Raw genomic sequence first — 21,556 nt, 5'->3', positions numbered from 1 at the left:
ATTTCAAGTATTACAGGGATACAAATATTTTTGGCTACATGGATTGCTTTAATAACGCTAGATTAAAAAAATAATGCTAATGAGAGGTGTCAGCCTAGCTCACGGCAACCTTAGACTCCTGAGTTCAAGTGATCTTCCTGCCCCAGCCTCCCAAGTAGCAAGGAATAAAGGCTTGTACCATGATGCCCAGTTAATTAAATCTCAGCTTTTCAGTTTATTAGGTGGATAACCCTAAGTGAATTATGTAAACACTCTGGGCCTCAGTTTCCTGATCTATAAAATGGGGTTAATAACAGTATCTATCTTACATGGTTGTTGAAATAATTAAATTAATGTATATATAAAGCATTTGGAATGGTTTCTGGCATCTTAGTGTGATATGTATATATATATATGTTGCCAATTATTATTGTTTTTTGAAATTTTTTGTCTATGTTCTTCCAATTTTTTTTTTTTTGAGACAGAGTCTCACTTTGATGCCCTTGATAGAGTACAGTGGCTTCATAGCTCACAGCAAGGACTATAGGTGCCTGCAATAATTGGCTATTTTTAGAAATGGGGTCTCACTCTGCTCAGGCTAGTCTCTAACTCCTGACCTCAGGCGATCCACCCGTCTCAGTCCCCCAGAGTGTAGGATTACAGGTTTTATGTTCTCCCAATTCTTTTTTTTTTTTTTTTTTTGTAGAGACAGAGTCTCACTGTACCGCCTTCTGGTAGAGTGCCGTGGCATCACACGGCTCACAGCAACCTCTAACTCTTGGGCTTACGCGATTCTCTTGCCTCAGCCTCCCGAGCAGCTGGGACTACAGGCGCCTGCCACAACGCCCGGCTATTTTTTGTTGCAGTTTGGCCGGGGCTGGGTCCGAACCCGCCACCCTCAGCATATGGGGCCGGCGCCCTACTCACTGAGCCACAGGAGCCGCCCTGTTCTCCCAATTCTTAACATCATGCTCTCCCAATTCGTTAATGGAATATTTTTTGGTAGGACTTTATATTTATTGTATGAAATTTTATTTTGTTAGATTGCTTCCGGCCTGTTGACATTTGTTCATCCAATAAATATCAAATTTGTGCATTTGATAAACTAAGTTTTTTTTTTAATTTTTTAAAAATTTATTATGAATTGACTAATCACAAAGATGGGAGACTAAAAAACAAATTTAGGATGTGCTGAGGTAGAAAAACAGTGAATTACCAGTGAGAAAGAATTTTAATGTTAGTAATTTTTTTTTTTTTTTTTTTTTTAATTTGGCCGGGGCTGGGTTTGAACCCGCCACCTCCGGCATATGGGACCGGCGCCTGTACCCGCTGAGCCACAGGCGCCGCCCAATGTTAGTAATTTTTGTAGCATTTTAGTACTTTCCTTTAAATGAATAAGTCATAGATCAATGTATTTTTCACGTATAAAGCTGAAAATCATAAAATGAGAAAAAGTATGCTAGAAAAATCACAAATTTTCAGTGTAAAAGCCATTGTGAATCTATAAATAAAATGATTTTGGCCAACAAAATAGTACAATGGGTAGTATGCACTAAGGTACATGCATGCAAACTTCTGTGCAGTTAAACACGACACAATTTCTAAAAAAAATAAAAAATAAAAAAAAATATATATATATAGCTAGATAGATAGATAAACCAGCTGGGCATGGTGGCTCACGCCTGTAATCCTAGCATTCTAGAAGGTTCAGACAGGTAGACTCCTTAAACTCAGGAGTTTGAGATCAGGCTGAGCAACAGTGAGACCCCTGTCTCTAAAAATGAAACTACTCAGACGATGTGGTGGGAGCCTGTAGTCCCAGCTAACTAGGGAGGCTGAGGCAAGAGGATCACTTGAACCTCAAAGTTTGAGGTTGCTGTGAACTATGACACCATGGCACTCTACCGAGGGCAACTGAGTAAGACTTTGTCTCAAAAATAAAATAAAAATAAAAATAGGGGTGGTGCCTGTGGCTCAAAGGAGTAGGGCACTGGCCTCATATGCCGGAGGTGGTGGGTTCAAAACCAGCCCCGGAAAAAAAAAATAAAAAAAACCCAGCCCCGGCCAAAAACTGCAAAAAAATAAAAATAAGAATAAAGATAGACTGTAAGTTACCTATACTTTTTTTTTTTTATTGTTAAATCATAGCTGTGTACATGAGTGCAATCAAGGGGTACAATGTGCTGGTTTCATAAACAATCTAAAATATTCTCAACAAACTGTTCAATGTAGCCTTCATGGCATTTTCTTAGTTATTGTATGTAGACATTTGTATTCTGCCTTTAGTAAGTTTTGCTGTACCCATTCTAAGATGCACCGTAGGTGTGGCCCCACACTAACCTCCTCCCTCCCCTCCCCTTCCTTGGCCCTTTCCTCATAGTCTTGTGATATAGTTGGGTTATAGCCTATGTGAAAGCTATAATTTAGCTTCATAGTAGGGCTGAGTGCATTGGATACTTTTTCTTCCATTCCTGAGATACTTTGCTAAGAAGAATATGTTTCAGCTCCATCCATGTAAACATGAAAGAGGTAAAGTCTCCATCTTTCTTTAAGGCTGCATAATATTCCATGGTATACATGTACCACAATTTGCTAGTCCATTCGTGGGTCCATGAGCACTTGGGCTTCTTCCATGACTTAGCAATTATGAATTGAGCTGCAATAAACATTCTGGTACAGATGTCTTCGTTATATTGTGATTTTTGGTCTTCTGGGTATAAACCTAGTAAAGGAATTATAGGAGCGATTGGCAGGTCTATTTTTAGGTCTCTAAGTATTCTCCAAACATCCTTCCAGAAGGAACGTATTAGTGTGCATACCCACCAGCAGTGTAGAAGTGTGCCCTTTTCTCCACATCCACGCCAACATCTCTGGTTTTGGTATTTTGTTATGTGGGCTACTCTTACTGGGGTTAGGTGATATCTCAAAGTAGTTTTGATTTGCTTTTCTCTGATGATTAAGGATGATGACCTTTTTTTCATGTGTATGTAGATGATGCGTCTGTCTTCTTTAGAGAAGTTTCTCTTCAAGTCCCTTGCCCGCCCTGAGATGGGATCACGTGTTCTTTTCTTGCTAATATGTTTGAGTTCTCTGTGGATTCTGGTTATTAGACCTTTATTGGAGGTATAACCTGCAAATATTTTCTCCCATTCCGAGGGCTGTCTGCTTGCTTTACTTACTATGTTCTTGGCTGTGCAGAAGCTTTTTAGTTTGATCAGGTCCCAGGAGTGTATTTTTGATACTGCTTCAATTGCCTGGGGAGTCCTCCTCATAAAATATTCACCCAGGCCGATTCCTTCAAGAGTTTTCCCTGCACTTTCTTCAAGTATTTTTATAGTTTCATGTCTTAAGTTTAAATTTTTTATCCAGTGAGAGTCTATCTTAGTTAATGGTGAAAGGTGTGGGTCCAGTTTCAATCTTCTGCAGGTTGCCAGCCAGTTCACCCAGCACCATTTGTTAAATAGTGAATCTTTTCCCCACTGAATGTTTTTAATTGGCTTGTCAAAGATCGAATAACGGTAAGTAGCTGGATTCATCTCTTGGTTCTCTATTCTGTTCCAGACGTCTACTTCTCTGTTTTTGTGCCAATACCATGCTGTTTTGATCACTATCGATTTATAGTACAGTCTCAGGTCTGGTAGCATGATTCCTCCTGCTGTGTTTTTATTGCTGAGTAATGTTTTGGCTATTCGAGGTTTTTTCTGATTCCATATAAAACAAAGTATTATTTGTTCAAGATCTTTAAAATATGACAATGGAGCTTTAATAGAAATTGCATTAAAATTGTATATTGCTTTTGGTAGTATAGACATTTTAACAATGTTGATTCTTCCCAGCCATGAGCATGGTATGTTTCTCCATTTGTTAACATCTTCAGCGACTTCTTTTCTTAAAGTTTCATAGTTCTCTTTGTAGAGATCCTTCACATCCTTTGTTAGGTATACTTCCAAATATTTCATCTTCTTTGGCACTACTGTGAAAGGAATAGAGTCCTTGACTGTTTTTTTGGCTTGGTTATTGTTGGTATAAAGAAAGGCTACAGATTTATGGGTGTTGATTTTGTAGCCTGAGACATTGCTATATTCCTTGATCACTTCTAGAAGTTTTGTGTTTCTAGTGTTTTCCAGATACACGATCATATCATCTGCGAAGAGTGAAAGTTTGATCTCTTCTGACCCTATGTGGATACCCTTGATCACCTTTTCTCCCTAATTGCAAAGGCTAAAACTTCCATTACAATGTTAAAGAGCAATGGAGACAATGGGCAACCTTGCCTGGTACCTGATCTAAGTGGAAATGATTTCAGTTTAACTCCATTCAATATGATATTGGCTGTAGGTTTGCTGTAGATGACCTCTATTAGTTTAAGAAATGTCCGTTCTTTACCAGTTTTCTTAAGTGAAGGGATGCTGGATATTATCAAAAGCTTTTTCTGCATCAATTGAAAGAATCATATGGTCCTTATTTTTTAGTTTGTTTATGTGCTGTATTACATTTATAGATTTACGTACATTGAACCAGCCTTGAGACCCTGGGATAAATTCCACTTGGTCGTGGTGTATAATTTTTTTGATGTGTTGTTGGATTCTGTTTGTTAGGATCTTATTGAGTATTTTAGCATCAATATTCATTAGTGATATTGGTCTATAATTTTCTTTTCTTGTTGGGTATTTCCCTGGTTTGGGGATCAAGGTGATGTTTGCTTTGTAGAATGTGTTGGGTAATATTCCTTCTTTTTCTATATTTTGGAAGAGGTTTAGTAATATAGGTACTAGTTCTTCTTTGAAGGTTTGGTAGAATTCTGACGTAAAGCCATCTGGTCCTGGGCTTTTCTTTTTAGGGAGATTTTGTATAGTTGATGCTATTTCAGAACTTGATATAGGCCTGTTCAACATTTCCACTTCATTCTGGCTAAGTCCTGGTAGGTGGCATACTTCCAGGTATTGGTCGATTTCTTTCAGATTTTCATATTTCTGAGAGTAGAGTTTCTTGTAGTATTCGTTAAGGATTTTTTGAATTTCTGAGGGGTCTGTTGTTATTTCATCGTTACCATTTCTGATTGATGAAATTAGAGATTTTACTCTTTTTTTCCTGGTTAGGTTGGCTAAAGGTTTATCTATTTTATTGATCTTTTCAAAAAACCAACTTTTGGATTTATTGATCTGTTGTATAATTCTTTTTTTCAATTTCATTTAATTCTGCTCTGATTTTGATTATTTCTTTTCTTCTGCTGGGTTTGGGGTTGGAGTGTTTTTCCTTCTCCAGTTGCTTGAGATGTCCCATTAAGTTATTAACTTCCTCTCTTTCTGTTCTCTTGAGGAAGGCTTGCAGTGCTATAAATTTCCCTCTTAGGACTGCCTTTGCAGTATCCCAGATGTTCTGGTAATTCGTGTCTTGATTGTTGTTTTGTTCCAAAAATTTGGTGATTTCCTTCTTAATCTCTTGTATAACCCATGTATCCTTCAGCATAAGGTTGTTTAGCTTCCATGTTTTTGTATGTATATGCAGGTTCCTGTTGTTATTGAATTCAACTTTTATTCCATGATGGTCTGAGAAGATGCAAGGAATAATTTCTATTTTTTTAAATTTGCTGAGGTTAGATTTGTGGCCTAGGATGTGGTCGCTTTTGGAGTATGTTCTGTCGGCTGATGAGAAGAATGTGTATTCAGTATTTTTGAGATGAAATGTTCTGTAGATGTCTGTTAAGTCCAGATGTTGAATGGTTAAGCTTAAATCTAAAATTTTTTTGCTTAGCTTCTTTTTGGAGGATCTATCCAGCACTGCTAACGGGGTGTTAAAATCTCCAACTACTATGGAACTGGAGGAAATCAAGTTGCTCATGTCTGTTAGAGTTTCTCTTATAAATTAGGGTGTGTTCTGGTTTGGTGCATAAATATTAATTATTGAAATCTCATCATATTGAGTATTACCTTTAACAAACATGAAGTGTCCATCCTTATCCTTCCTTATTTCGGTTGGTTTAAAGCCTATTGCATCTGTGAATAGGATTGCAATGCCTGCTTTTTTCTGCTTTCCATTTGCCTGGAGTATAGATGACCATCCCTTTACCTGTTTGTCTTTTAATGTAAGATGCAATTCTTGTATGCAGCAGATATCTGGCTTGAATTTTTGTATCCAGTCAACCTGTGCCTCTTTAGAGGACAATTTAAACCATTCACATTAATTGAGAATATCGATAAGCCTTTTGAGAGTCCAGTGGACATTTTTAATCCTTTTGTGACTGTGGAAGTTGGAATTTGATCAACAATTTCTGGGTGGGTTTACTTTTGTGGTGGAGGATTATGTTAGTCTTTATGGAGGATAGGTCTGAGAATATCCTGGAGAGCTGGTTTAGTTATGGCAAATTTTTTCAACATGTGAATGTCATTGAAGTATTTAATTTCTCCGTCATAAATGAAACTCAGTTTAGCTGGGTACAGGATCTTGGGTTGAAAGTTATTTTGTTTAGGGAGATTAAAAGTCGATGACCATCCTGTACTAGCTTGAAAGGTTTCAGCAGAGAGATCTTCAGTTATTCTAATATTCTTCTCCTTGTAGGTGATGGTTTTCTTTTGTCTGGCTGCTTTCAGAATTTTCTCCTTCATATTAACTTTAGTGTAATTGATTATGATGTGTCTGGGGGATGTCTTATTCAGGTTGAGTCATGCTGGAGTTCTGAATCTGTCTGCTATCTGAATTTCAGAATCTCTTGGCATGTCTGAAAAGTTCTCCTTCATAATCTCATGGAGAAGAGACTCTGTGCCTTGTGAAGCCATTTTGTCGCTTTCAGGGATCCCTGTAAGACGAATATTGGTTTTCTTTGAATTATCCCAGAGCTCTCTGAGAGAGTGATCTGTTTTTGCCCTCTATTTCTCTTCCTCTTTGAGAGTTTGGGAGCGTTTGAAAACTTTGTCTTCAGTGTCAGAAATCCTTTCTTCTACTTGCTCCATTCTGTTACTGAGGAATTCTACTGTGTTTCTCAGATCTTTGCGGGCTGCAACTTCTTGTCTCAATGTGTCAAAATCTTTGGTCATTTGATGTTTGAATTCATTGAATTCTTGAGATATCTTTTGGGTTACTTCTTGGAATTCTAATTCGATCTTATTTGCTATTCAGATTCTGATTTCAATTTCTGACATCTCAGCTATTTGTTTGTGCATGGGATCTTGTGCTGTTTCTGCCCCCATTGATCCTTGGGGGAGTTGATCTACTCTGATTATTCCTATTGCCAGAGATTTTGTGTTGATTTCTCCTCATGATTGTTTTTCACCGTTGCCTCTGGACATCCTCAGACTTGGCGAGGAGTCTCTCCATGATTAGACCCCAGCAGGATCACTCTATTGTTGCTGGGTCTTTGTAGGGAGTGACTCTGTGTAGTTCCTCTGGGGCTGCCCCAGCTGGGGAGTTCTGGTTGTGGAAGCAGCTCCAGAGTGTGACACACCTGGATCCAGCAACAGGGCAGGAGGTGGTGCGCACGGTTCTGGGAGTGCTTGGCACAGTGACTTTGGCACAGAGAGCCCAAGGCTCCAGCAGTCTCTGGCCAGGAGAAGGGCTCTGTACAGAGGTAGGGAGGACTCCGGAGGGCACATGGCTATCAGAGTCCCTGGCCAGACAAGCTGGCCAGTGTGGAGGCAGGGAGGGTACAGGAGGGAAGACGCAGGGTTGCACGGTTCCTGCAGTTCCTGGTCAGGGCATGTGGAAGCCCGGTGGGCACGGGTTGCGGGTCAGGAGTCTGGTGCAGCTCTTATGGAGGTCCAGGTGGCATCAAGCCCAGGAGTTTGAGGTTGCTATGAGTTGTGACGCCACGGCACTCTACCCAGGGCAACAGCCCAAGGCTCCAGTGTGCCAAAACCAGTCTTACTATGCCCCTGAGGTTTAAGACTGTAATGCAGCTCAGTCCCCACCTTTAGGCTGCTCAGTCACTAGGTTACTAGCTCCCACCCAATCCTTGCTCTGCAACCCTGAGGGTGGAGCTTGCCAGGGCAGTTCTCTCACAATGGCTCCCTGCTGCCTACAGCCAAACACTATTAGCTCCGTCTGGCTCAGCGGCTCAGTCTGGGGCCCTAGACAATGCCCAAAGTTCTCTACACTCCTGCTCAAGCTCTCACCAAGGCAGTTCAACTGAATGCCAAGTCTAAAAACACCGAAACTGTTCACAGGTAAGGCCTTTCTGGTTTGCAGTCTCACTGCTGTTTGTACTTACAGCTGCCGGCAGGATTAGGTCGATTGAACACACACAACCACTTGCCAGTTTTCCACTGTTTTTGTCCTCCTGTTGGGGTCCAGAAGTCCCTTGCTGACTCCCTGGATTCTCAAAGGGATGATTATAGGCAGATCCCACCAGCCAGAGATGCCTAGATTCTTATCTCCCCAGACTCACTGTGCTCTGTTGCAGGGAAGCTGTTACTCAGCCGCCATCTTGGATTGTTGTCCCTGATAAACTATAAGTTTGATAATGCTGGCATTCATGCAAATCTTTTATTAAAATTTTGACTAGATAGGCAGGGTGGCTTACTCCTGTGATCTTAGTGCTTTTGGAGGCCCAAGTAGGGGAGGATTGCTTCAGCACTGGAGTTGGAGACCAGACTGGGCAACACAGTGATTCCTTATCTCTACCAAAAATTAAAAAAATTAGCCACGCATGGTGGCATTCACATGTAGTCCAGCTGCTTGGGAGGCACCTATAGTCCTAGTTACTCAAAAGGGTTAGATATGGATTGCTTGAGCTTGGGAGTTCGAGGCTGCAATGTGCTATGATTGTGCATTTGCACACTAGCTAGGATCATCGAGTGAGACCTGTCTCTTAAAAAAGCATAATAATAAGTAAATAAATAAAATGTTGGCTTGGCAGTGCCAAGATCAGAGCGCTTGCCCTGGTTATGCCCTCTCTGGGTGATAAGAAATTTATTAATTCTTTGGTTTAAGTTGGTCAGCCAGTTAGAAATTCAGCTAATTTATCATTATCTACTTCAAATATTTCCAAGTTTACACAACAAATATACAAGGAACTTGGAAAGTTGCCTTACTAGAACAGAGATTTTTTTTTTTTTTGAGACAGAGTCTCAATTTGTTTCCCTTTGTAAAGTAGAACTAAGATTTTATATACCTTATTATTATTATTTTTTTTACCTTATCTGTTTAATAATTGTCAGGAAAAGAGCTTTAATCTGTCATTACTTGTCGTTTAGGAAACTTTACTGCTTTCCAGTAGCATATGTTGATTACTACTTTTTCTTTTCTTTTTTTCCAGGAAAGGATTGTTTTAAATTCAAGTAAAAATATGGAATACTTCGTGAATTGACATGTCATCTCTGTGTAGGAACCATGCTAATAAGATTCCATTTCTCTCTCTCTCTCTCTCTCTCTCTCTCTCTCACACACACACACACACACACACACACACACACACACACACACACACACACATTTTCTTTATCCACTTATCTCTTGGACACCAAGTCTGATTCCATGTCTTGCCTATTGTTAACAGTGCTGCAGTAACATGGGGGTTCAATATAGTAATATCCTTTCCTTTGTATACATTTCCATTAGTGGGATTGCTGGATCATATGGTAGTTCTATTTGTAAATATTGAGGAAATTAGCCTTTTTTTGAGACAGAGTCTCACTATGTCACCCTAGGTAGAGTGCGGTAACATCACAGCTCACTGCAACCTCAAACTCTTGGGCATAAGCGATTCTCTTGCCTCAGCCTCCCAAGTACCTGGGACTCCAGGTGTCTGCGACAATGCCTGGCTATTTTTGTTGTTGTTACGGTTGTCATTGTTGTTTAGCAGGCCTGGGCCAGGTTTGAACCTACCAGCCTGGGTATATGTAGCTGGCGCCCTACCCACTGAGCTATGCGTGCCGCCCTAGCCCTTGTTTTTGATTGATCATCCTTTCACTAATGTTACTGTTTACTATAATTTAAAAAACAACACATTCTTTGTAGTGTTTTATATGCTATATTAAGTTCAGCTGTATTTCAGTTAATTGGTTAAATCATGATGATGAGCTATGTGACTCTATTATACTGACTGACTTATTATAAATAGAATTAAGTATGTACTTAGATAAGATGTATACTATTTAACTTCTTTGTAACATAAATACTTAATTATAAGGCCTGTATGTCCTTTGGTATATATTTTATGTCTTTTTGACTTGTTAAAAAATTAAATATATACATATAGGCTAAAAATAAATGTGGATATTATGAAGTGCTATAAAATCTTAAAGTTGTGATGAAAGAAGAGAAAAAAGTTAATAGTGTTCCCATAAGTAGGCCTACCTTTATTCTTACGGGCTGTTTACCTTACACAGAATCTAATATTTCCTCAAGAAGAAGACAGGAAATCAAGAGGTGAGGATGAGAAAAGAAATAATGCTTTCTAGACTCTTTTGGGCCAGCGTTTGCCTTTCTGACCTTTTTCTTTAATATCTGATACATTCGAGGCTGGGTGTGGTGGCTCACACCCGTAATCCTAGCACTCTGGGAGGCAGAGGCCAGAAGATGGCTTGAACTCTGGATTTTAAGACCAGCCTGAGCAGGAGTGAAACCCTCTTTCTACCAAAAATAGAAAAGAAAATTAGCCAAGCATGATGGCATAGGCCTCTAGTCCCAGCTACTTGGGAGGCTGAGGCAGGAGGGTCATGTGAGCCTAGGAGTTTGAGGTTGCTGGGAGCTCTGATGATGCCATTGTACTCTACCCAGGGTGACAGAGCAAGACCCTATTTCCAAAGAACAGTAACACCACCGACAACAAAAACCCACTAAAATATTTGACTGCTTTCAACTTTTTTTTTTAATTGGGGATTCATTGAGGGTATAAGAAACCAGGTTACACTGATTGTAATTGTTAGGCAAAGTTCCTCTTGCAATCGTGTCTTGCTTTCAACTTTTTAATTTTCTAAAAGTCTTCCTTACAATTTTAGTCCTACACAACAGAGATAAAAGCATGTTAAGAAAACACTTTTAGTTGAAATATGACAGATTAAACAAATGCACATATAATAACTATGCAGCTTGATGAATTTTCTGTAAATACATCTGTGTAACCACATCCTAGATCCAGAAACAGAGCATTACCAGTACCCTGGTACCACTTTCCAGTCATGAACCTCTTTCCCAGGGGAACTATACTGACTTCTGACAGCATGGATTGGTAAAATCACCTTTAACCATATCTTTTAGTTCTTGTGATGGTTATAAATCTAAGTTATCTAATTATTGCTCTATTTCTTGTTAAAAAACATCTTACTTTGAACTAATTTTAGACTTAACAGGAAAGTTGCAAAAGAAGTACCAAGAGTTCAGTTGTCTCCTTCATTCCTTTTCCCCTCAATGTATTACATAACTGTATAGCCATCAAGAGTAATATGATAACTGATTAATATCAGTTTAACATTATTCACCATACTACAGACCTTATTCGAATTTCACCATTTTTTTCACTGATGACATTTTCCTGTTCTGGGCTGCTATCCAGGATATGCACTCCATTTAGTTATTATTTTTCCTTAGTTTTTTCTCTCTCTCTCTTTTTTAACAACCTTCAGTTTTTCCTTGTCTTTCATGACGTTGACACTTTTCGAGAGTGCTGATCAACTGTTTTCCAGAATGTCCTTGTATTTGGCTTTGTCTAGTGTTTTTTCATGACTGGAATGAAGTTATGCATTTTTAATAAAAAGATCAAACAGTGATATTGTGTCTGTCACAGGGCATTACACCAAAGAGTTTATTATGTTGATGTATTTTATCATTAGTGGTGTTTACTTTGATCATTTGGTTAAAATGGTGTGAGTCTTTACATTTAGAGTCCTAATCCTTTTGGAGTTTATTCTTGCATATAATGTGAAATATGGGGAATATGTGAAATATGATCTAATTTTTTTTTTTTCAATTTTTTGGCCGGGGCTGGGTTTGAACCCACCACCCCTGGTATATGGGGCCAGCGCCCTACTCCTTGAGCCACATGTGCTGCCCTGATCTAATTTTATCATTTTCCAAATGACTATTCAGCACCATCTATTTATTAGAAAACTCATCTTTTCAGTTGATACAGAAAAAAAACTGACAAAATTTGATACCCTTTTATGATAAAACTCAACAAACTTGGAATAGAAGGAGACTGCTACAACATAGCCAATATATGAAAAACCCATAGCTAACAAGAAACTCAATGGAGAAAGCCTGAAAGTACTCACTCTAACATTGGGAAAATAACAAGAATATCTGCTTTCACTACCTCCTTTTTTTTTTTAAAGACAGAGTCCAGTGGTGTCATTGTAGCTCACTTTTTTTTTTGAGATAGAGTCTTTTTTTTTTTTTTTTGCGGTTTTTTGCTGTGGCTGGGTTTGAACCCTCCACCCCACCTCCGGCATATGGGGCCAGCGCCCTATCCCTTTGAGCCACAGGTTCCGCCCTAGTCAGAGTCTTACTCTGTTGCCCTAGGCTAGAATGCCATGGTGTCAGCCTAGCTGAAAGCAACCTCAGACTCCTGGGTCCAAGCAATCCTCCTGTCTCAGCCTCCCAACTAGGCACAACTACAGGTGCCCCCCATAATACCTGGCTAATTTTTCTATTTTTCATAGAGACAGGGTCTCTTGCTCAGGCCGGTCTCGAACTCTTGAGCTCAAGGGATCTCTCCTCCATGGCCTCCCAAAGTGCTTGAATTACAGGCATGAGCCACCATGTCCAGCCTCAATTTTACTCCTATACACTATCAATGAACAATCTGACAAGAAAATTAAGAAAAAAATTCCGTTTATGCTAACATTATAAAAAATAAATAAGCTGGGTATGATGACTCACTCCTGTAATCCTAGCACTCTGGGGCTAGGTTTGGGCCAAGGTTAGGGGATCACCTTGAGGCCAGGATTTCCAGACTAGCCTGAGCAAAACAGGGAGACCCCTTCATCTCTACAAAAAATAGAAAACTTGCTCATTTTTCTTACTGCGGGGTCAGGTGCACGTTTGAATAGAAGTAGAGCTCCCCTTGGAATGCTCAGCTCAAAGGACCTTACTGCTGGTAGGATGGGACGACATATGTCCCTCTGCAAAGCCAATATGGCAGTGATGTTCCAGCATTTCATAACCTTTCCTGAGGAATTTAACTGCCTGCCAGGGTGAACACAGGAGCATCTTTCTGAAGACCATTGGGAAGACTTTGGAGTTAAGAGCTTTGCTTTTCCCCGGGTACTGTTACCAGAAACCTGCTTGTTGGCACAAAGGTCTAGCATCTTGTCTGGAGCCCAAGTATAGATCTGAGAGGGAAGCTTAGCCCTCTTCAACCCTATTCTGAAATTAGGTCTGAGGAAAGAACAAGGTACATATAAATGCTAAACAAGCACTGGGTTTTGACATAAGCAGCAATGAGACAATTGCAAGTCATCAACACCAGACTACCTCACAACAGCTTTAATTGGGCAACAGACTGATCTAGCAATATTCCTCCTGAGAGACCAACTATGGACTGCTATGCATTTGAGTGTCTTCATGCCCCTGATTAACCTTCTGGGACCTAGTGGTAATACATTTCAACATTAATTTCCACCCCTGAGTATGGATTGTATGTGATGTGCAGGAATAAAGCTCTCCTTTTGTATATTAAAACAAAAAAAAAATAAGGTACTGATCTTAGTGCCTTTGGAAATGAATGGAATCTGTAAAAATAAAGACAAAAAGTATTGAACAGAAAAAAAATAAATTAAATAAATAAAAAAAAATAGAAAACTTATCCAGGTATGATAATGTTTGTTTATAGTCCTAGCTACTCTGAAGGCTGAGAGGAGGCTCCGTTGAGCCCAGGAGTTTGAGGTTTCACTGAGCTATGTATGATGACACCCAATAAGAGAGCAAGACCCTGTCTCAAAACTTAAAAAGAAAAAAATAAAAGGACAGAGTATTATGAATAAACAATGAAGAAGATGAAAGACTTACACACTGAAAACTACAAAATGTTGCTGAAGAAATTAAAGAAGACATAAATAAATGGAAAGACATCCTGATCCCATTTTCGTAGGTTGGAAGACTTAACATGATTAGAAGGTCAGTACTACCCAAAGCCGTGTAGAGATTCAAGGCCATCCCTGTCAGAATCCCGGTGACTATTTTGTAGAAATAGAAAAAATCATTCTAAAATTCATATGGAATCTCAAGGGACCCTGAATAGCCAAAACAGTCTTGAAAAAGAACAGAGTTGGAGGTCTTAACACTTCCCAGTTTCAAAGCTTGATACAGTCACCTTGAGCATGCTGAGTGCTATGGGCTAAGTAGGGGCTGCAGGCCAGTGGGGATGCAGATGAAAAAGTGCAGACCACTGGGGCCCTGCTCATTTTGTTGGCTCTGATCGGCTGTTGTGCCAGGTGTGTAATCAGGCCTTGTTTGCCTCCTTCCTGCCTCACCAGAGAATTCATCTAAACAGCCATCCTACAGCAGCTCCCCACACCAGGTGGCCAGATGGGAGTTCCAGACCAGAGTGTTGTCTCCCAGGACATGGATGCTGCAGCCAAGTTTATTGGTGCTGGAATAGCCACAGTTGGTGTGGCTGGTTCAGGAGCTGCCGTTGGAACGGTGTTTGGCTGTTTGATCACTGGCTGTGCTAGGAACCTGTTTCACAGAAGCGGTTCTTCTGTGCCATTCTGGTCTCTGCGCTGTTGGAGGCCATGGACTTTCTGTTTAACTGTTGCCTTTCTCATCCTCTGTGCATATGAGACTCTTGCGGGGGTCACCTGTGCATCCCTGCTGCTGCCACTCCGTACTGTTTCTTATGCTGGAATATGCTGTGTTTTACCAAGAAACACAGTATTTCTCTAAAAAACAATGCCCCCCCCAAAAAAAGCGTATTACAAAGCTACAGGAATCAAAATGTTATAGTACTGTCATAAAGCTAAATGTATAATAGAGATCTTAGAAATAATTTCTCACAAATGTGGCAAATGACTTTTGACAAGGGTACCAAAATTATTAAGTCAGGTAGGGACAATGGTTTCAACCAGTGGTGTTGGGAAAACTGGATATCCATATGCAAATGAATAGGGTTGTACCTTTATGTTATACAACCTATAAAAATTAACTCAAAATGAATTAAAGACCTAAATGTAAGACCTACAACTGCAAAACTCTTATAAGAAAACATAGGGAAAAAGCTTTACAACATTGGATTTGGCAGTGATTTCTTGGATATTAACAGAGGCATGAAAGAAAGAAGTAGATAAGTGGGGCTGCATCAAAATTAAAAACTGCTGTGCGTTAAAGGATACCAACAGTGAAAGGGCACCCTATGGAATATTTGAAAGTATTTGTAAATCATATATTTGATCGGGGTTTAACATCCTAGAATATATAAAGAACTATAATTCAACAATAAAAAAATGGAACAACTTGATTAAAAAATAGGCAGACAGGGCCGGGTGCAGTGGTTTATGCCTGTAATCCTAGGGCTCTGGGAAGCTAGATGGGAGGATTGCTTGAGCTCAGGAGTTTGAGACCAGCCTGTGCAGGAGTGAGACCCCTACAAAAAATAGAAGAATTAGCTGGATGTGCTGGTCTTGCCTATAGTTCCAGCTACCTGGGAGGGTGAGGCAGAAGGATTGCTTGAGCCCAGGAGTTTGAGGTTGTAGTGAGCTATGATGACCCCAGTGCACTCTACCCACAGTGACGTGAGATTCTGTTTAAAAAAAACGGCAAGCAAATTGAATAGATATTTCTTTAAAGGAAATAAATAGGTGGCCAACAAGCCCATGAAAAGATGCTCGACATCACTAATCCTTAGGGACACACATAAAACCACAATGAGATACCAGTTTGCACCCATTAGAATGACAGTTGGCAAAAAAAAAAAAAACCAGAAAATAACAAATATTGGCATGAATGTATTGAAATTGGAACGCCTGTGCCCTGCTTGTGGGAATGTGATATGGTTTAACCACTGTGGAAAACAGTAAGATGGTTCCTCAAAAAATGAAAAATGGAATTATCATGTGACCCAGCCGATTCCACTTCTGGATATCTGCTCAAAAGAATGTAAAGCAGATCTCTCAGTGCTTTTTGTATCCCCATGTTCTCAATAGTTACAGTGTGGAAGCAACCTAAGCCTGCATTGACAGATGAGTAGATAAAATGTTTAATCTACATGCAGTGGAATATTACTCAGCCTTAAAAAGGAAGGAAATTCTGACCCAGGCTACAGCATGGATTAACCTTGAAGGCAATATGCTAAGTAAAGTAAGCCAGGCACAAAAAGGTAAATATCATATGATTCCACATGTGTATGAGGTACCCAGAGCAGAAAGTAGAAGGTGGTTGCCAGACCTCAGGGGAGAAGGGAATGGGAAGTTTGTATTTATTGAGTTTCAATTTTACAAGATGAAAAGAGTCCTAGAGATTGGTTGCTCAACTGTGTGAATATGTGTAATGCTACTGAACTATACACTTATAATGTACACTTTTAAATGGTTAAGATGGTAAATTTTATGTGTATTTTACAACAATTTTTAAAAGATCATCTGAGAGAAAAAAAATCCCATTTTTGCCCAGTGAATGGTGTGCCACCTTTGTCATATATTAAATGTGGGTTTATGTATTTGGGTTTAATTCTAGACTTTTTGTCCTGTCCCAGTGGTCTCTTTGTCATGCACTTATGCCACAGTGTTTTAATTCTGGAGGGTTTGTGGTATGTTTAATGTCTGGTAGTTTTGGGTCTCCCTTTGTGAGCTTTCTTTTTCAGTAGTTTCCTAGTTATTCTAGCATATTTGTTTTTTCATATCAATTTTAATATCAACTTGTCCACCTCTGTAAAATGGCTTGTTAGTATTTTTATTGGGATTATATTGAATTTATGAATTAATTTAGGGAGAATTTATAATGTTGGGTTGTGTTATCCAAGAATATCATATATCTTTCCATTTTTTGTCTTTTTTTTTTATTGTTGATGTTTCCTTGAGGATATGGAGAACTAGTTTACACTGATTACATTTGTTGGGGAAGGTCCCCCTTATAATTGTGTCTCACCTCTAAGAGGTGCATTTTTGTCTTCTTTTAGCACCTTTTAGGAGTATTTAACAACTTTCCTTATACAGATTTTTTTTTAAATAGCTTTATTGATATATATTTCACATTTTATAAAATTCACCATTTTTTTTTTTTTTTGAGACAGTCTCACTTTCTTGCCCTGGGTAGAGTGCTATGGCATCACAGCTCACAGCAACCTCCAGCTCTTGGGCTTAGTCGATTCTCTTACCTCAGCCTCCCGAGTAGCTGGGATTACAGGTGCCCACCACAACACCTAGTTATTTTTTTGTTGTTGTTGCAGTTTGACCAGGGCCGGGTTTGAACCCGCCACCCTCGGTATGTGGGACCGGCGCCCTACTCACTGAGCCACAGGCACCGCTCAAAATTCACCTTTTGAAGTATATGGATTAGTGGTTTTTAGAATATTTACAGATATATACACCCATTATCACTACCTAATTTCAGAACATTTTCATCACTCTAAAAAGAAACCCTATACTCGTTAAGAGTTGCTTCCTGTCCCCTTCTCTTTCTAATCCCTAGACACTACTAATGTTCTTTCTACTTCTCTGGATTTGCTTATTCTAAGTATTTCACATAAATGGAATCATATAATATGTGGCCTTTTGTGACTGATTCTTTCACTTGGTGTAACATTTCAAGGTTTATTCATGCTGTACATTGTATCAATAATCATTTCTTTTTATTGCAAATAATATTGTATCATATACCATATTTTGTTTATCCATTTGGTTTGTTTATAGTAATGCTGTTATGAACATTTGTGTATAGGGAGACGTGTTTTAATTCCTTCATGTAGGTTTTATGCATTTCTTGTTAAAAACAAATTTATTCCTGAGTATTTAATCTTTGTTGCTATTGGATTTTCCATTATATCTTCCAAATGTTCATTAATTTTGTGTTCTGTATTTTGTTTTGTTCTATATTGATTTGGTTGCTACTCATAAATTAAAATTCACCCATGATTTAACATATTGGTTCTTGTTGGCATTATTTGAAGGGAATTCTTGGAAAACAGTGTGTACTCTTACATTTGGGGGGCAGGTTTCTGTGTATGTCTTATAAATCAAACTTATTCATGGTGTTGCTCAATATTACATACTCTTAAGTGACTTTTTTGGTCTGGCTCTTCCTTACTGAGAGGTGTGTGTTAAAATCATCATTATGGATTCCTTAGTTTCTTATTGTAAATTTGTCAATTTTTCTTTATATGTTTGTAAATTATCTTTGAAATGTACTCATTTGTGGGTGGCGCCTGTGGCTCAGTGAGTAGGGCGCCGGCCCCATATGCCGAGGGTGGTGGGTTCAAACCCAGCCCCGGCCAAACTACAACAAAAAAATAGCCAGGCATTGTGGCGGGCGCCTGTAGTCCCAGCTGCTCGGGAGGCTGAGGCAAGAGAATCGCATAAGTGCAAGAGTTAGAGGTTGCTGTGAGCCGTGTGACACCACGGCACTCTACCCGAGGGCGGTACAGTGAGACTCTGTCTCTACAACAACAACAACAAAAAAAAGAAATGTACTCATTTGTAATATTTGTGTTATCTTACATTCAGAACTTTTAATCCTCACTAGTGTCAGTAATGTCCTTTTTTGTTTTGCAGTTTTTGGCCAGGGCTGGGTTTGAACTTGTCATCTCTGGCATATGGGGCCTGCGCCCTACTCCTTGAGCTACAGCTGCTGCCTGTAATTTTTTCTTTTTTTTTTTGAGACAGAGCCTCAAGCTGTGGCCCTGGGTAGAGTGCTGTGGCATCACAGCTCACAGCAACCTCCAACTCCTGGGCTTAAGCGATTCTCTTGCTTCTGCCTCCCAAGTAGTTGGGACTATGGGTGCCTGCCACAACACCCGGCTGTTTTTTGGTTGCAGTTGTCATTGTTGTTTGGCAGGCCTGAGCTGGATTCGAACCTGCCAGCTCTGGTGTCTGTGGCTGGCGCCTTAGCTGCTTGAGCTATAGGCGCCGAGCCAGTAATGTTCTTACTATAGAGACATTTGTCTTATTTTTATTTATTTATTTATTTATTTATTTATTTATTTATTTATTTATTTATTGTAGAGACAAGAGTCTCACTTTATCTCCCTGGGTAGAGTGCTGTGGCGTCACACAGCTCACAGCAACCTCCAACCTCCAACTCCTTAGGCGATTCTCTTGCCTCAGCCTCCCGAGCAGCTGGGACTACAGGCGCCCACCACAATGCCCTGCTATCTTTTGGTTGCAGTTTGGCTGGGGCCAGATTTGAACCCACCACCGTCAGTATATGGGGCCGGCGCCCTACCTTCTGAGCCACAGGTGCCGCCTTTTTGTCTTATTTTTACAGCAACATCATCTTTACTTTTTCATTCTGATACTTTATTTTATTTATTTATTTATTTTTGAGATGGTATGCTCCATTCCTTATAGCTGGAGGGCTTTGGTGTCATCATAGCTCACTGCAACTTCAAACTTCTGGGCTGAAGCAATCCTTTTGCCTTGGCCTCCTGAATTGCTGGGGCTATAGCTGCACACCATTCCTGGCTAATTTTTTTTATTTTTGTAGCATGAGGTCTTGCTGTGTTGCTCAAGTTGGTCTTAAACTCCTGGCCTTAAGTGATCTTCTCACCTTTGCCTCCCAAAGAACTGGGATTACAGGCATGAGCCACCGTGCCCAGCCTTCTTTATGTAACTTTCTGTGGATATACTGCAGGTGTGTTTTCTTATAAACAGTGGTTGGGTTTTACTTTCCTTTTTCTCGTTCATTTTAATACAATTTGTGTCTTTTAGCTAATGAATCTGTGTGTATTTGCATTTCTATCATCTAATTATACTTCTTTTTCTGTACTGCTATTCTTTGTCTTGCCTGCTTTCAAGTTCTCTTTTATATCTTTAGTGGTTCACTTTTTAGTGAGAATGTTACATTTAACATAGTATTTCCTAAATAATACAAGACTCTTGGAATTTTAAATACTGATCAGGCTTTTCCCTTCTTGTATTGTTTTCCAGGCTATATTTCATCTTGTTTCCCCCCTCCTCTTTTTGTCTTTTAAAATTAGCCAGTATAGCTATTATGCAGATGATGTTCATTTACATTTACTCATATCTTTTTTTGTTTTTGAGATAGAGTCTCACTCTCTTGCTCCAGTCTAGAGTGCCCTGGTGTTGTGGTTCACAGCAACTTCAAACTCCTGGGCTTAGGTAATCCTCTTACCTCAGCCTCCCAAGAAGCTGGGACTTATAGGTGCCTGCCACAGTGCCTGGCTATTTTTAGAGATGGGGTCTCACTGTTGTTCAGGCGGGTCTCGAACTCCTGAGGCTCACACAGTCCACCCACCTCGACCTCCCGGAGGCGTGAGCCACCACATCCGGCCTACATTTACTTGTCTCTTTTTGATTTTTGTGTTCCTCTTTAGTATATAGTTCAGTGTTATGAAGTGCATTCATATTGTGTAACTGTCACTGTCATCTGTTGCCAAAACTCTTTTCATCTTGCAAAACTGAAACTATGCCAGTTAAATAATAGTTCCCCATTCCTTCTTCCCCTAGGCCCTGGTAACTACCATTCTACTTTTTTGTCTTTATGAATTAGTTAGACTACTCTGGTTGCCTGAAATATGTGGAATAATACATTTTGCCTTTTCACTTAGCATCATGTCCTCACAGATCATCCATGTTGTAGCATATTTCAGAATTTCATTTTAAGGCTGAATAATATACTCCACTGTGGAATGGAATAATATACTCCATTCCTTTAAGGCTGAATAATATACTCCATACATGCTACATTTTGATTATTTGCTCATCTGTCAGTGGGCACTTGGGTTGCTTCTACGTTTTAATTATTGAGAGTAATGCTGCTTGAACATGGGCATACAAATATCTGTTTAGACCTTACTTTCTATTTTTTGGAGTAACTACCCAGAAGTGGAATTTTGTGTCATATTTTTAATTTTTTGAGGTACTGCCATACTGTTTTCCACAGTGCAATTTAACATTTCCACTAGCAGGGCACAATTTGAGCACATGTTTGCCAACACTTGTTGTTTTCTGATTTTTTGATAGTAGCCATACTAAGGGATGTGAGGTGGCATCTTATTGTAGTTTTGTAAGTTCCTAATGATGAGTGATGCTGAATATCTTTCCATGTGCCTGTTGGCCATTTGTATATTTCCTTTGGAGAAATGTCTATTCAAATCCTTTGCCTATTTTTTAATCAAGTTTTTTAAATTGTTGGATTATAAGAGTTATTTGTATTCTAGATATTAACCCCATATCAAATAAATTATTTGCAAATATTTTCTCCCATCCTGTGGGTGTCATAGTGCCTTTTATTGCACAAAATTTTTAAATTTTCATTAAGTCTAGTTTTCTTTCTTTTTTTTTTTTATAACACAGCAAATTTTATGTTATTTACATTTTACAAGAGTAAAAGTATTCTTTTTTTTTTTTTGTAGAGACAGAGTCTCACTGTACCGCCTTTGGGTAGAGTGCCGTGGCGTCACATGGCTCACAGCAACCTCTAACTTTTGGGCTTACGCGATTCTCTTGGCCTCAGCCTCCCGAGCAGCTGGGAC

The 21,556-nt window shown here is 39.4% G+C and overlaps 1 protein-coding gene across 4 annotated transcripts in view; it reads left to right on the top strand.

Annotated features, from left to right (window-relative positions):
• The window catches only part of TFDP2 (transcription factor Dp-2), a 189,761-nt gene that overhangs the window by 2,603 nt on the left and 165,602 nt on the right, over positions 1–21,556 (top strand). The gene's annotated exons all lie outside the window — the stretch shown is intronic.

Source organism: Nycticebus coucang, chromosome 8, assembly GCF_027406575.1.
Source record: "Nycticebus coucang isolate mNycCou1 chromosome 8, mNycCou1.pri, whole genome shotgun sequence".
Lineage (NCBI taxonomy): Eukaryota > Metazoa > Chordata > Mammalia > Primates > Lorisidae > Nycticebus > Nycticebus coucang.
This window is presented reverse-complemented; position numbering and strand designations above follow the sequence as displayed.